Source organism: Tenrec ecaudatus, chromosome 13 (genome assembly GCF_050624435.1).
Source record: "Tenrec ecaudatus isolate mTenEca1 chromosome 13, mTenEca1.hap1, whole genome shotgun sequence".
Classification (NCBI taxonomy): domain Eukaryota; kingdom Metazoa; phylum Chordata; class Mammalia; order Afrosoricida; family Tenrecidae; genus Tenrec; species Tenrec ecaudatus.
In genome coordinates, this window is record NC_134542.1 from 63,261,938 (window position 1) to 63,276,402 (window position 14,465).

Genomic DNA, 14,465 nt, shown 5'->3' on the forward strand with positions numbered 1-14,465 from the left:
TCACGTTGTTCTCTCATTCCCAAACACGTTCAAACAGCGTACACTTTAATACTAAACCATTTGAGATCAAAAGAGTAAGATTTACCCACGGATAACGTGCGGAAGGGTTAGGAAAGAAGGAAGAATGGGAAGAGGAAGCACAGGGAGGAAGTGGACTCAGCGATGCTGCACAGAGGGGCCTGATGACTGAGACACAGCACAATGCGTAGCACCTGCTGCGTGTCAAACTGACCATCTGCTCTGCAAACCTTCACCTAGGTCACAATTTATAAACAAGAAAAGCTGAAGCTTTTTCAAAAGCCTAAGTAACTATAGAAATAAACTATAGCAATCGCCGTGGTTCTATCGACAGGTGGATGGAATTAGGTGTGTGTTTTTAGAAGGGCAAAATCAGTTTGAGGAGTAGAAGCAATCTTAGTGGTTGATTACCTGGTGAATATTTTCCAGTGAAAGGTACAAGACCAAAGTCAGGATGTATCCTGCCCAAGATCTGATGTTAGCTGATATTGATTATTTCAGGGGGTTGTATGATCCAAGGGTCAGACGTTCCCCATGGAATCGGTCTGGACCAGAAGTCAGCAAAATTTTTTTCTGTAAAAAACCAGGTATACCAAATATTGTAGACTTAGCAGGCCACCCAGTCTCTGTCACAATTTGTTTTCTCCACCTTTGCAACATAAAAGCATTCAGAGGCAATAGGCACACAGACAGACATGGCTACATTCTTATACATACAACTTCATGTTGGGAGACCAATTTGACTTTTATACGTATTTTTCATGTGTCACAAAATAATATGCTTCTTTTTATATTTTTCAGCCATATAAAAATGGGAAAAGTGATCTTAGCTCACAGGCCATTCAGAAACAGGTAGTAGGTTGGATTTGACCCATGGACTAGAATTTGCCAACCCCTGGTGTAGAGGCCAGACCATAACTTCTTACTATTTAAGAAAACCCTACAGTCACCAGCCCAGTGCTATGTGCCTGGTGACTACTCAATAACTGTTAACTAACTCTCCAGGGTGCTTCGTCCATAAATGGAAGAGGGAAGACCATGACCTGGAAGAGCACTGGGCCAGGGATTGGGCGACCAGGACTGGAGTCCCAGATCAGCACTTACTCACTGTAATCTTGAGACGGTCATTAATCTCCAACTGCGCCTTGATTTCCACCTCATTTGTCCTTGTCGAAGGGCAGGCCACGGTATCCTCAGGACCGTTACATCTACTTCTGCTGTGCTTATAACAAGCCTGGCACTCTGCATATGCTCTTTTACTTCTTCCTTACAACAGCTCGATGCGAAAGTACTAAAAGTATTCCCATTTCATTGATGAGAAGCCAAGGAGCAGAAAGGCAAAGTAACTTGATCAAGGTCACATGGCTAACTGGCGCCAGGGCCAGCACTTGAACCCTTTCTGGTTTCAGAAGATGGCGCCCCTGCCCTCTGTGCAAGAATGGCTTCTCTTAAGCAAATGAGGATGTCTCCATTTCTCAGCAAATTAAAATAAAAACACAGAAGCCCCCTCCCTACCCTTGAAATTAAGGAGGTGAAAACTCCAAACTCAAACTCACTGCCAGGGAATCAATTCTGACTCACAAGGACCCTACATTTCTAAGAAGACTAAGCTAAAATATAATAAATGTAAAATCCAATAAAAGCCATTGCCCTCAAGTTGACCCTGGCTTAGGATGACCCAATATGTCCCATAGGGTTTTCAATGACTGGCTTTTTTTGGAAATAGATATCCAGGCCTTTTGCTCAAGGTGCCTCTGGATTAATTCAAAATGCCCACCTTTTGGTTAACAGGTGAGCTGCATCACCTAGGGACTCCACTATGCGTGAAGTCACCCACTGCCATCGAGTCACTGCCAACTCCTAGTTGCCCTATAGGACAGGGTAGAACTGCCCCCATGGATTCCTGAGACTGTCACCCTTTATGGGAGTAGAAAGCCCCATCTTTCACCCACAGAATGGCTGATGGTTTAGAACTGCTGAGCTTTTGGATCACAGCCCAGCATATAACCACTACACCACCAGGCTCCTGGTAGGTAAAGGATCTTATTATTCTTACTTATCATGTTTTGAAGGAGCCCTAGTGGTGCAGTGGTTAAAATGCTTGGCTGCTAACTGAAAGACTGGTGATTTAAACGCATCAGGTACTCCATGAAAAAAACCCATGTAGCAGTCTGCTTTTGTAAAGATTAAAGTAAACCAGACTCAGTGCCATCAAGTCAATGCTGACTCACAGGGACACCCCCTCCTCCCCCATGGGTTTCAGAGACTGTAACTGCATCTGGGAGTAGGAAGCCCAGTCTTTCTCCCTCGGAGCTGCTAGTGGGTTTGAACTGCCAACCATGTGGATAGCAGCCCAGCCCATAACCACTACACCACCAGAGCTCTCAGTCTAGGAAATCCTACAGGGCAGTTCTACTCTGTCCTATGGGGTCACTCTGAGTTGAAATTGACTTGACAATGACAGGTTTATTTTGAGTTGGGTTTAGCATTGATTGAGCGCTCACTGTCTTACTGGTGACAAAATGGTTATGTGTTGGACTGATAACCACAAGGTGAGCGGTTGGGAAACCCCAGCCCATCCTTGGGTGAAAGATGAGATATCCTCCTACCATAAAGAGTTCCAGGCTCTAAAACCTACAGGGCACTTCTACCCAGTGTCCTGTGGGGTCGCTGTGAGTCAGAATTGATTCGATGGCAGTGAGTTTGGTTTGGGATTTTTTACTATATTACCAAGGAGATGCTGTGGGTCAGGTGTTGGCATTGGGCTGCTAACCACAAAGTCGGTGGTTCAAACCTACCAGCTGCTCCACAAGAGAAAGTTAAGACTGCCTGCTCCTCTATAGAGTTACAGTCTCAGAATCCCTATATGGGATCACTAGGCATTGGAATAAGCTCAATATCAATGGATTTGGTTTGGGAATCACAACATAACAGGTGAAGTATTTTACTGTGTCCCTCCTTTCATTTCAGCCTTCTAACAATCCTCTTACTGTGTCCAACCCCTTTCAAAGACAAGAACACTGAGGCTAGCAGAGCTTAAGTCATAGAGGGTCACACGATGGTAAGCAGCAGAGCTGAGATTTGGACAGAAGCCATGTGAACCCAGAGCTCAAATGCTGGCGGTGCCAAGTCTTCCGCACCAATGACACTCTTTCCATCACACTTCGTGCATTCTTAGTAGTCCATTCAGCTACGTTATAGGTAAGGTATGCTTTTGACAGCTGGCTTGGGAATCTAACCGCCATTTCAAACTCAGCTTCCATGGGAAAATGCAGCATGAGCTTAAAACAACTGGTTTCCAAGCAGATTTTAGAAAACAGCCAGTGGGTGGATGGAGGCTGCCTGCGTGTCTTGGCATAACTGGAGTGAGGCTGGGACTTCTGGCCTTGTTTGCTTGCATCCGTAGCTCTTTCCCTAAGTCTGAGTGCCAGGCTCTTTGGTGTTTGGGGAAGAATGAGTCTCATTCCTCTTACTGCCCTCCGGTTCTGACTGCACTTGCCCGCGGGGGGGAGCTGGTGGTCTGGTGGGTATTCCTGTTCGCTAGAAGAGGGGGCGCTGGGTGATGGCCACTCTCATCAGCCACCCCAAATTTTGCCTTCAGACTCACAGGAGGAAGCAGAACAATCTATGGCCGTGCCTACAGGCCCTCGCTGCACCGTTATTGAGTTAACTTGAATTGAAAGGCTATAAATCAAGGTCAATGTGAGTTCTGAAGAGAAGCATACGAGCCTGAGGAGCGCTCTTGTAATCCAGGAAACTCGACTCTTGACAAGGGCCTCTGGGTGAACCGTGCAAACCGACGCCAGAGGGTTGTCCAGCAGCAACAACGGTCCCTCCACTCTGCAGGCATGCGCTGTGTTTATTGGCGATGTCGGCAAAGACTGCTCCTTCTAGGTGGATTATCGGCACCTCTCCCTGGAGTCTGTTCTGTGTCTAGGACGATGGAGAGGGGTGAGAAGGAGTTAAAGGCAGAGATCTGGGGACGGCTCGCCGTATGACCTTGCACGAGTCACTTCATCACTGACGCTTCTATTTCCACCTTGGCAAAAATAACAGCGCTAATGCCTGCCCTCTTTCTCACTCTCAAAGATAAATCAATGTCAGGGAAGGTGCTTTGAGCTTTTCAAGATAAAGGCGTGCCTTGCTCGCCATCATTAATTAGCATTTATTAATAGAAAGAGTAGTGCAGGAAACCCAAAGGTGATCCAAAACAGTGATGAACAAACCTGTCATATTGTATTAACAACTGTCACAGAAGAAACAGGCAGTGCGTATGAACATCCTCTCTCGCTCCGACTGCAGCTCCCCCCACCCACCCCTACAAACGGATTCATGTGAAATCCAATTTGACGGCGGAGAGAAAGAAAGAAGAAGATGAAAAAACCCTGGCATGCTAATTTCATTTGCTTGGACATTTCTTAACAAGTAAGGTGGCTTTCTGGAAAGGGGTGTGTGGGCGGGACATCTCAGTGCTTTCTCCTTAATTTAACAACTGCTGAATGTACATGACCCTGTAATAGGGGCGGGAACACCCCCTGACCATGATTACAGCCAGGGTTTCAATACGAGGGTGCATCCCATTTCTTTCAACGCTGTAGCTCGTGCACGAGCCAGTTTGGGCTGGAACCATTTGCCAGCAGCCCGTGGTCCTGTCTGAGAGGCGTCACTGGCCCTCTGCGTGTGCACCTGTGTCTGTCCGTGCAGGAAACCTGAGTGTAGGATCCTGGTCACAAATGAACTGTCAGATGGTTACTGCGGCTGATGCAGTATAATCTGTCTGGAAATTAGAGTCAGGCTGGCCAGACCAGGCGCCCACTTGCCACAGCAGCTAATTCCTGCTTTGAATATGCATTCATGGAGATGCGCCTCCATTCGGGACCCTGGGGGAGTACACGTTAAGAGCAGATTTTCTGAATTAGCATGTCGAGAGGGAAGGGTCCTTCATTTAGACCGCTGCAGATGCCGCCCCCTCTTGTTCATTACAATTGCATTTCATCAGCTTTATGATGTCCACATGTCAAGTGAGTGCGAGAGTTTGCACACAAAGGAGCCACAGGGAAAAGGACTCCAGGAGCTAATCAGCTGATTATCATACCTCCGATGGGCTGCAGCCCTTGCGGCTCCCAACCTGGCCAGCCAGAGTCGAATTGAAGATGAAGGCGCCCCGGAACAGGCCTCCTCCGCCTGTTTAGGGGAGTTAGAGGGGCATTTGTCCGCCAGAAGAAGAAAGAGCTACCCGAGCTGCAGTGAGAGCCTTTGAAATAGAGGAGCGTTGGAAATAAAAGGACGATTTTTTGTTTCTTTAAAAGGAGGTTGGTGGGAAGAGGGTGAAAGGTTAATTAACTATATAATCTGCCCGTTGATGCCCAGCTGTGTAAAGCTCCGTGCGCCCCTGCCCTGGATTTAAAATCTGGATTCCAGAACCAGCCCAGTGTCAAGAAGCGCATCTTCGAGTAATTGAATTAGTTTCCGACAGTCCGCACTCAGCCCCAGCACCCCCTCACAGCTTTCCTGGGATTGCCTGGGAATTAGTGGACTCCGAACAAGGAACTCATGAGGACACGAGACTAAAAACATTCACACAACTCCATACCGGGTGCTGTGGGGGGTGGGGGGGGGGCTATTGATGAAAGTCATTAATTGAGATTATTTTTCCTCAGCCGAGGTGTGTTTTAAACCCTCAAGAGGAGAAGGAATTAACGGATGATCTTCCCACCCACCCCCTTTTTTTGTCTGAAATTTACCAAAGTTTTCTCCTAGCTCCCGAGGGTCTCCCTCAAGTCTATCTAAAATGCAGTGAGAGCAAAGGCTGTCTTTTGCTTCACGGCGCGTCTGCCTTATGCTTTCATCAGAGGAGTCTAACTCACACAGATGCACTATTTAACAATGCCAGCCCCTGCTTTCATCAGAAGGGGGAAGGTTGCAGAGCCGAGCCCTGCAGAATAAGGGGGGCAGGTCCCCTGTGATCGGTGAAAGCTGAACATCGGTGCCAGTTTCCATCTGTCATGATAGCCTATCTCCGAACCTTCAATCTGTCAAAAGCTCGCTGCCTGGCTGAAGGCTCCAGGAGATTTGGTGCACTAAACACATTTGACAACAGCATTATCACTGCTAGGAGCCAGCAAAATGGCATCAATGTGTTAATTGTAACTGGCTATGTAAAGTGTCACTTCCCATATCATTTAACACCAGCTTCGCCTCTTTTGCGGGTTCTAATTTTCTACACTTTATAAACATATGGATTGCTTCTGTGACAACAGTGTGATTCTTCTTAGCAGAGGGTTAATTTTGCTTGGATGCACTGCACCCAAGCTTCTACCAGAGAGGGCCGGCAGGGCGGAAGTGTGGGGGTGGGGGGTTGGGGGAATAAAGGGAAGCTGGGGAGAGGAGGAGACCTGAAAGGCCAGCAGGGATCAGCACGTTTCTCCAGGAGGCTACTGTGATGTTTTCAAGCTGCCTGGGACCAGTGGTGCCTTTTTCAGAGTGCCTTCCTGCTAATGGGTAAATAATTCTGGTTCTCTTGCAGGCAGAATAAAGCACAGAGAGAATTTCTGCAGGCAGCGAGTTTTCTGCCGTCCTAATAGGAACAGTTTTATAATGATAAACACGAGAGCAGCACACACATAAATGAAAAATCCCCCTTGAAGATCTGAATGGGTTTTTAGCACCCAAGTACCTAATATTCAATTTCTGGTACAACCAGTGCCAGGTGTTAAATTTCTCTAGTTACTGTCACTAATGCAAATTAGATTCTTTTTCTGCTCGTAAAAAATCAAATCCACATTAGAAATTAGCTATAAAATGTAATGACTTAAATGCTATAGTGTTTTACAAATCTCCCTGCATTTCTATGCTAGCTAATGCTGTAAAACTGAGAGAAGATAATAAAATATGGAAGGAAGTTGAGTTGTTTAAAGGTCTTTTGTGACTGCTTACTTAGAAATGTGATGTATCCATTTGCTCCTCTCCCGATCCGTCTCCCTCCATTGTGGGAAATGAACACATTTAGGATCCCCCCCCTTTTTACACACTTAGAAGTAATCAAAATCCATTTTTAAATGACGCTGCAAGAGCTGGAAGGATCATTTGCATTATTGAAACAAATAGCACCCGGAGACATCGACAATACCTTTGCAACTTCCAACCACCGGAATTGTGACCATCCCGAGGAAAGTCTGGAGTGATTAAATAAGGGTATTTAATTAGCATTTTGGAACTCTTCATTAACAATATTACCAAATTTGCCTAGGGGATTGTTTCCTAACCCACACCAAACTCCAAACCCATTTTCATGCACAAGAAGATCTGAAAGTGAGAGGGGAATGTATCCATGGAGAGAAACTTGGGTTTAAAATAGAACACTGAGGGGGAGGAGGGGTGTGTTGAAATCAGGGCTTTAAACCAGTTTCATTCAAACGATTACCCTACTGATAATTTGCATTTCTACCTCAGATATACTGAATCAGAAGGGCTATTTTAGCAAGATCCTGCGTGATTCTTATGTATACCCCAATTACATAATATTCCATTTCTGGTACAGCCAGTATACGAATGCAAATTTCAGCAGTGGGTAGGAACTGGGAGGAATGGGTTCGAAGTCTTGGGGGGGGGGGGAGGCCCTATAACACACAACTGAGCAAAATTGAACTAGGAAGAATAATAAAGGGTAAGCATAATCAAAATTTAAACCCTAGCAGCATTCCATTCACCAGGCTGTAGAATGCATATTTCACTCAATCCCAGCCAAATACCTAATGCAAGTCCTGAAATTAAAATTACAATGAAACTTCAGGCCCCAGGTGAATCATGAGTTTCTTATAAAGCAAACAAAGTTACAATTAAGATTACTATTTCTGAACCCCACTAAAGAAACTGAGGTCACAGAAGAGATTTATCTGAAGAATAAACGTGATCAGAAGAGATCCATTTTTAAGCACACACTATATGCCTGGAATCATGGTTCTGCATGAGTGTTTTCATTGCAGATGGTAGCCCAGACGATGTACAGTAATTCACGCTAGGCCTCTCACTTTGCTTGACTCTTAGACTCCTGATTGTTTCCCTTGCTCACTGATATACTTCCCAGTGGTGCAACCAACCACCAGGGGGTGCCCTCCTCTCCCTGCTTTGCCAGCCTGTCCCAGTGCAGTGGCATTTGTACCGTGGTCTGATACCGTGAATAGGTTCTTCGCCAGGCTGGGAGAGCTCCAAGAAACAAGTGTGACTTATCTTCTGTGACTTCCCAGGGGACTGTACAATGTCCAACCTCCAACGTTTTCCTGGAGTTAGAACAGAAAGTACTGGGAAAATAGTAACTCACACACCATGACAACTTTCCCTCAGGAAGCCCAGTGCTTCTCAAAGACTCCTGCCTTGGGAGTCTGAGGCTACAGGAGCTATGCCTAGCAGATTTCTTTCTTTTCCTTTACCATCTTCAGAAGAGATGTTATATCTTTAGATGAATGGTAAGTCCTTGGTGCCTACCACCAGATGCCGCTCCCATGATCCCAAACGTCTCTGTTTTTACTGCCTTTGCCTTTGCCTTAAGATTACCATCTCCTTGACCTTTGCAATGATCCATCAAGACTTCCTGCATTGGGCAACCTTGCTCCCTTTTCATTGGTCAATGGCACATCCCTAGGACTTTCTGCTACTCACGTTTTTTTTGGGGGGGTGGGGTGGGGGAGTTGTTTGTTTGTTTGGGTTTTAGCTTTTGTGCGTTCTCTTGCATCTCCAAATTGTTTCTCAGAGAAGGGAACGTTATTCACAATAAGGTATTGTGGCTAGTAGGGTCTTCCATGTTTTGCTTTCATAAATGTTTGAACTTGACAGTCAAGCCTGTGGCCAAAGAAGATTTGGGGCTGTTTGACAGAGGGCATGGGGGAGGTCCTTCCAAACCTTGACTAGGCATGCCCTACACTGTTATGTTTGGTGTCATCAATCAAAACATATTTAAAATCCATAGAGCATCTGTGCTGAAGTGAATATTGCCCCCCAAACAAAGGTTCATATCCATTCGGAACTGTGACTCTGAATTCATTCGGCAATAGAGTCTTTGGAGACGTGATCAAGTTAAGATGAACTCAGTCTAGAGTGGGGTAGCACCTAAACATAATGTAACTGGTGAGAAATGATCACCCCAAATGAGAGTCACTGGCAGCTGGTTGGTTCCTATGAGGTGGAGATCAAATACACCCATGTTCTTCAACTTCCCTATCATGTCTGACACCAGCAGAACCTCCCACAGCTCTCTTTCTGTACTGGGTCTGCAACCCATTGCAAAGATCACAGGGACCCCATGGAAACACAGTATCTGCAATAGTCGCTTGAACATAAAGGAGAAGGATATAAAAAGAAAGTTATGCAAAGGGCCAGGTTTGGAAAGGGTCCCTGCATGGGTGTCAATATTTCCAGGGGACCCATGGATGACTGACAGTGACTCAGTTATGCTTCCTGGAAACTCTTCATGCTCCACCGGCAGGAAACTTTCAAACAGGATGATGTTTGAACTCAACGATGTCACTGGGTGGGCTTGGATATTGGCCACTCCTCTCAGATGACTTCAGCTCATCTGGTCAGCTCTTGCCTTCAAGTGGCCTCCCGGTTGGACACCATAGCTCTCAGCAAGGGCTCACCTGCTCCATTCTGCTGCCACCCATTGCAGGTACTTGTCTCTGCCCCTTCTGGTGCTGTCGTGGATGCTGCCTGCCTCTACCAGCTGGTTTTCCTTGTCAGGGATGTTCTCAGGGCAGGGCCCCCTTGAACAAAGCAAACACTCCCTTCCTAGTTCCTCTCAGTCAAGAACAAGCCTTTCAAGTGACTTGAAACGATGCCATCACGGATGATCAAATGAAACCAGTGGTGTTATTTGGTGCTGTGGAGTCAGTTCCGAATCCTATGTTCAACAGGATGAAACACTGCCCAGCCCTGCACCAGCTTCACAATGGTTCTTATGCCTGAGCCCACTGCTGCAGACAGCGTGCCAACCCATATTGTCGAAGGCCTTCCTCTGTGGGGCTGCCCTTCTACTTTATCTCGCATAATGTCCTTCTCTAGGGACTGGTCTCGTCTGACAGCATGTCCACTGTATGTGAGATGAAGCCTTCCCATCCCCTGTTCTAAGGAGCATTCTGGCTGTATTTCTTCCAAGAAATATTTGGCTGTTCTTTCGGCAGTCAGTGGTGCTTCCAGTGGTCTTCACCAGCACCGCAATTCAAATGCATCGCTTCTCCTTTGGTCTTCCTTATTCAATATCAGTCAGGACTAGGATTTTGAACTGGTTCAAACTGATTCCATCGTGACTGACAAAGTCAAACCGGATCAGACCCAATTTCTTAATATTTAGGTGATCTGGCACAATCACTGTATGAGCTGAAGCTCTGAGATAGGAGACTCAGAAGAGGCTCAGTAGCCCTTTCGGGATCCTGATTGTGAGACTGATTGTTGGCAAGTCTGTGAAGAGTGAGTCCCAGGCAAGAGGTCTGCTCATCTGCCATCTTTGAGCAGGGCCCTGCGCGCCTGGCTCTGCCGAGAATCCCAAGAACAAGCCATTTGGTTGTTATACAATGTAATCTGGGCCCTAGTATTCCAAGAGAGAGATTACGGTAGTTTCTAGCAGAGTTTCAACTCGTGATTTTCCCCATTGTATTCACCCACATTTTAAAAAGTCAAGTCTGTTTTGGCTTTTTTTCCCCCCTCAGCCATGGCTGAACCAGGAAGTACTGTTTTGAATCCCTGCCCAGGAAGCCTCTGTCAATCCTGGGTAGCACCAGCTACTGGCAGGGCTCCCCAGCCAATCCAGATAAAGGCCAATCTGGGCGGGGCTCAGGGACCAAGATCAATCTGGTCTTTAGTCATGGGATTGGTGTCCTTATAAGAGGAGGGGAAGTCGAACGGAACCAGACAGGCACAAAAATTGTTTAGCTGTCACATCTCAAGGATCACCGAGGGTTGCCAGCAATGCCGCCGCTGTCCCACAGAAAGCTAGGATGGAGAGGCAAGGACAGAGCCTTCCAAAGAGACCATGGCCTTGTGGGCACCCTGGCTTTGGACTTCCAGCCTTTAGGACTGGGGGGGGGGGGGATTTCTGTTGTTTTAAGACACTCGGCTTGTGACTTTCTGTGACACCGACACCAGGAAATAAATGAGCACAGTGTCTATTCAAAGCGTCTCAGGGCTAGTGTTGTGTCATTCGTCCGTGTACCCCTTACCTTACACTACTTGTGACACATTGTTGTTCGTTGCCACCAAGTCAGCTCTAATCCATGCAACCTTAGACTTAACAGAATGAAAGGTAGTTCACCCCACCCCCACCCCGCCCCCGCACCGCTTCATGCTGGCTGGTGTGTTTGAGACCATGGGGCAGCTATTACGTAGTGCCTGCAACCTAAGGGGCTGCTGTTCCAGCACTGTTTGGGACATTTATACTAATCCATAACATTTTCAGGAGCCCTGATGGCAGAGTGGTTTCCAGGTGTGTCTCCAACTGCAGGGTCAGCAGTTCAAAAGCACCATTCACTCCTCAGGAGAAAGATGGGGCTTTCTACTCCTATGAAGAGTTACAATCTAGAAGCCTCACAAGGCCGGTTCTGTGCTGCCGGATAGGATCACGAAGAATCAGAATAGACTCCGTGGTGGTGAGTGTGGTTTGAGTTTGATAGGGTTTTCAGAAATCGATGGTCAGGCTTTACTTTCCAGAGTGGTTTAGTCTACAAGTTCAGCTGGAACCTGTCCACCATGACTGAAATCCTATGGGATCGCTTACAACAAGGTCGTCACACAAGTCATCACAGTAGCACAGAGTAGCAGAAATTGAACTGAATGAGTCCAACGACCTCATTCTCAGAGCATATAGTAACTGAACCCTTATGAAGAGAATAAGTCAAAAAGTATTGATACAAAATCAAAGAAACCTTTATTAAACGAAAATAACAAGACGTGAAGCTGTTGTTTCTCAACATCTCCTCCATCTAGGTCTATACTCTGCAGAGGATGGTGTTTCCATCTTCAAATCCTTCTCCAAAGAATTCTGTGCCCTTTGATGTATAGCATGTCAATGTGGCACTTTGGGCATCTTCGGGGGACTTAAATCACATTCCTTTGACATGTTCTTTGAGTCAGGGATCAGAAAACAATCTAAAAGGGTAATATCAGGGTTATGAAATAGAAGGGGTACTTGTTACTTGCATGCAAAGGTGCCAGGTACCATGCTTTGCCAAAGGGATTCAACCCTGGGGACAAGAGTCAGACCCCCTGCAGTCATGGAGCTTCTATTTCAGTGGCCTTGCTTCTTTTTGGAAACCTAGTGTAGTAACAAGGGTCATAGGAATGATTTCAATGTAACAGAATTATTGTGAGAGACACCTAAAATTAAGTATGTGTACTTTAATACAGAAAGCTTTGACTTCGGCATATCTCAATTAAGTTTCTTCTTTTTTTTTTTAAATCATTTTATTAGGGGCTCCTACAACTCTTATCACAAGCCATACATACATCAATTGTATAAAGCACATTTATACATTCATTTCCCTCATCATTCTCAAAACATTTGCTCTCCATTTAAGCCCCTGCTATCAGGTCCTCATTTTCCCCCTCCCTCTCCACTCCCCCTCCCTCATTAGCCCTTGATAATTTATAAATTATTATTTTTTCATATCTTGCCCTGTCCAACGTCACCCTTGACCCACTTTTCTGTTGTCCGTCCCCCAGGGATGAGGTCACATGCAGATTCTTGTAATCGGGTCCCCCTTTCCAACCCACCCTCGCTCTACATTCCCAGTATTGCATCTCACACCACTGGTCCTGGATTCCCTGTGTTTCTGGTTCCTATCTGTAACACTGTCCATCCTCTGGTCTAGCCAGACTTGCAAGGTAGAATTAGGATCATGATAGTGGGGAAGGGGAGGAAGCATTTAGGAACTAGAGGAAAGTTGTATGTTTCATCATTGCTACATTACACCCTGTCTGGCTCATCTCCTCCCCGAGACCCCTCTGCAAGGGGATGTCCAGTGGCCTACAAATGGGCTTTGGGTCTCCACTCTGCATTCCCCCGCTCATTCACTATGGTAAGATTTTGTTCTGATGATGCCTGATACCTGATCCCTTCAACACCTCGTGATCGCACAGGCTGGTGTGCTTCTTCCATGTGGGCTTTGTTGCTTCTGAGCTAGATGGCCGCTTGTTTACCTTCAAGCCTTCAAGACCCCAGACACTATATCCTTTGATAGCCAGGCACCATCCATGTTCTTCTCCACATTTGCTTATGCACCCATTTGTCTTCAACGATCATATCATGGAGGTGAGCACACAATGATATGATTTTTTGTTCTTTGATGCCTGATAACTGGACCCTTCAGCACCTCGTGATTACACAGGCTAGTGTCCTTCTTCTATATGGGCTATGTTGCTTCTGAGCTAGATGGCTGCTTGTTTACCTTCAGGTCTTTAAGACCCCAGATGCTATGTCTTTTGATAGCCAGGCACCATCAGCTTTCTTCACCACATTTGCTTATGCACCCACTTTGTCTTCAGTGGTTGTGTAAGGGAGGTAAGCATCATAGAATGCCAATTTAATAGAAGAAAGTATTCTTGCATTGAGGGAGTACTTGAGTGGAGGCCCAATGTTCATCTGCTACCTTAAAATTAAACCTATAAATATATGCACATAGATCTATTTCCTCTTCCTCATATATAAATATATTTGTATATATACATGTCTTTATCTAAAACTCTATAAATGCCCTTTGCCTCCCAGCTCTTTCCTTGATTTCCCTTCACTTTTCTTCTGTCCCACTATCATGCTCAGTCCCCACCAGGGTTTCAACAATTCCTCTTGGTTACCTTACCCTTGATAATGCACTGAGCTCACTATGTTATGTAACTTTGAGCCAATTATTTAGCCTCTCTCTGCCTTTGTTTTTCTGAGGATTAAATTAATTGTGGTTAGGTATCAACAAGTCAGTTCCAACTCAGAGCAACTGTTTGTATAACAGAACAAAACACCGCCTCGTCCGGTCCCATCATCACAATGGTTATATGTAAGCCTCTTGTTGTAGCCATGGTGCCAGTCCATTTGTTGAGGGTCTTACTCTTTTTTTCTGACCCTTTATCAAGTACGATGTCCTTTTCCAGGGACAGGCAGCTCCTGATAATGTCTAACATACATGAGACAAAGTCTCACCATCTTCATTTCTAAGGGGTATTTTGGCTATACTTCTTCCATGACAGATTTATTTGTTCTTCTGGCAGTCCATAGCACTTTCAGTATTCTTCATCAACTCATGATCCAAATGTATCAATTCTTTGGTCTTCCTTATTCATGGTCCAATTTTCACATGCATATGAAGCTCTTGAAAATACCATAGCTTGGAGGTCTGCAGGGTTGGCCCCAGTCCCAGCTAAGTTGACTCCCTCCCCAGAAGAATGACTCCCTCCCCAGAAGATACAGC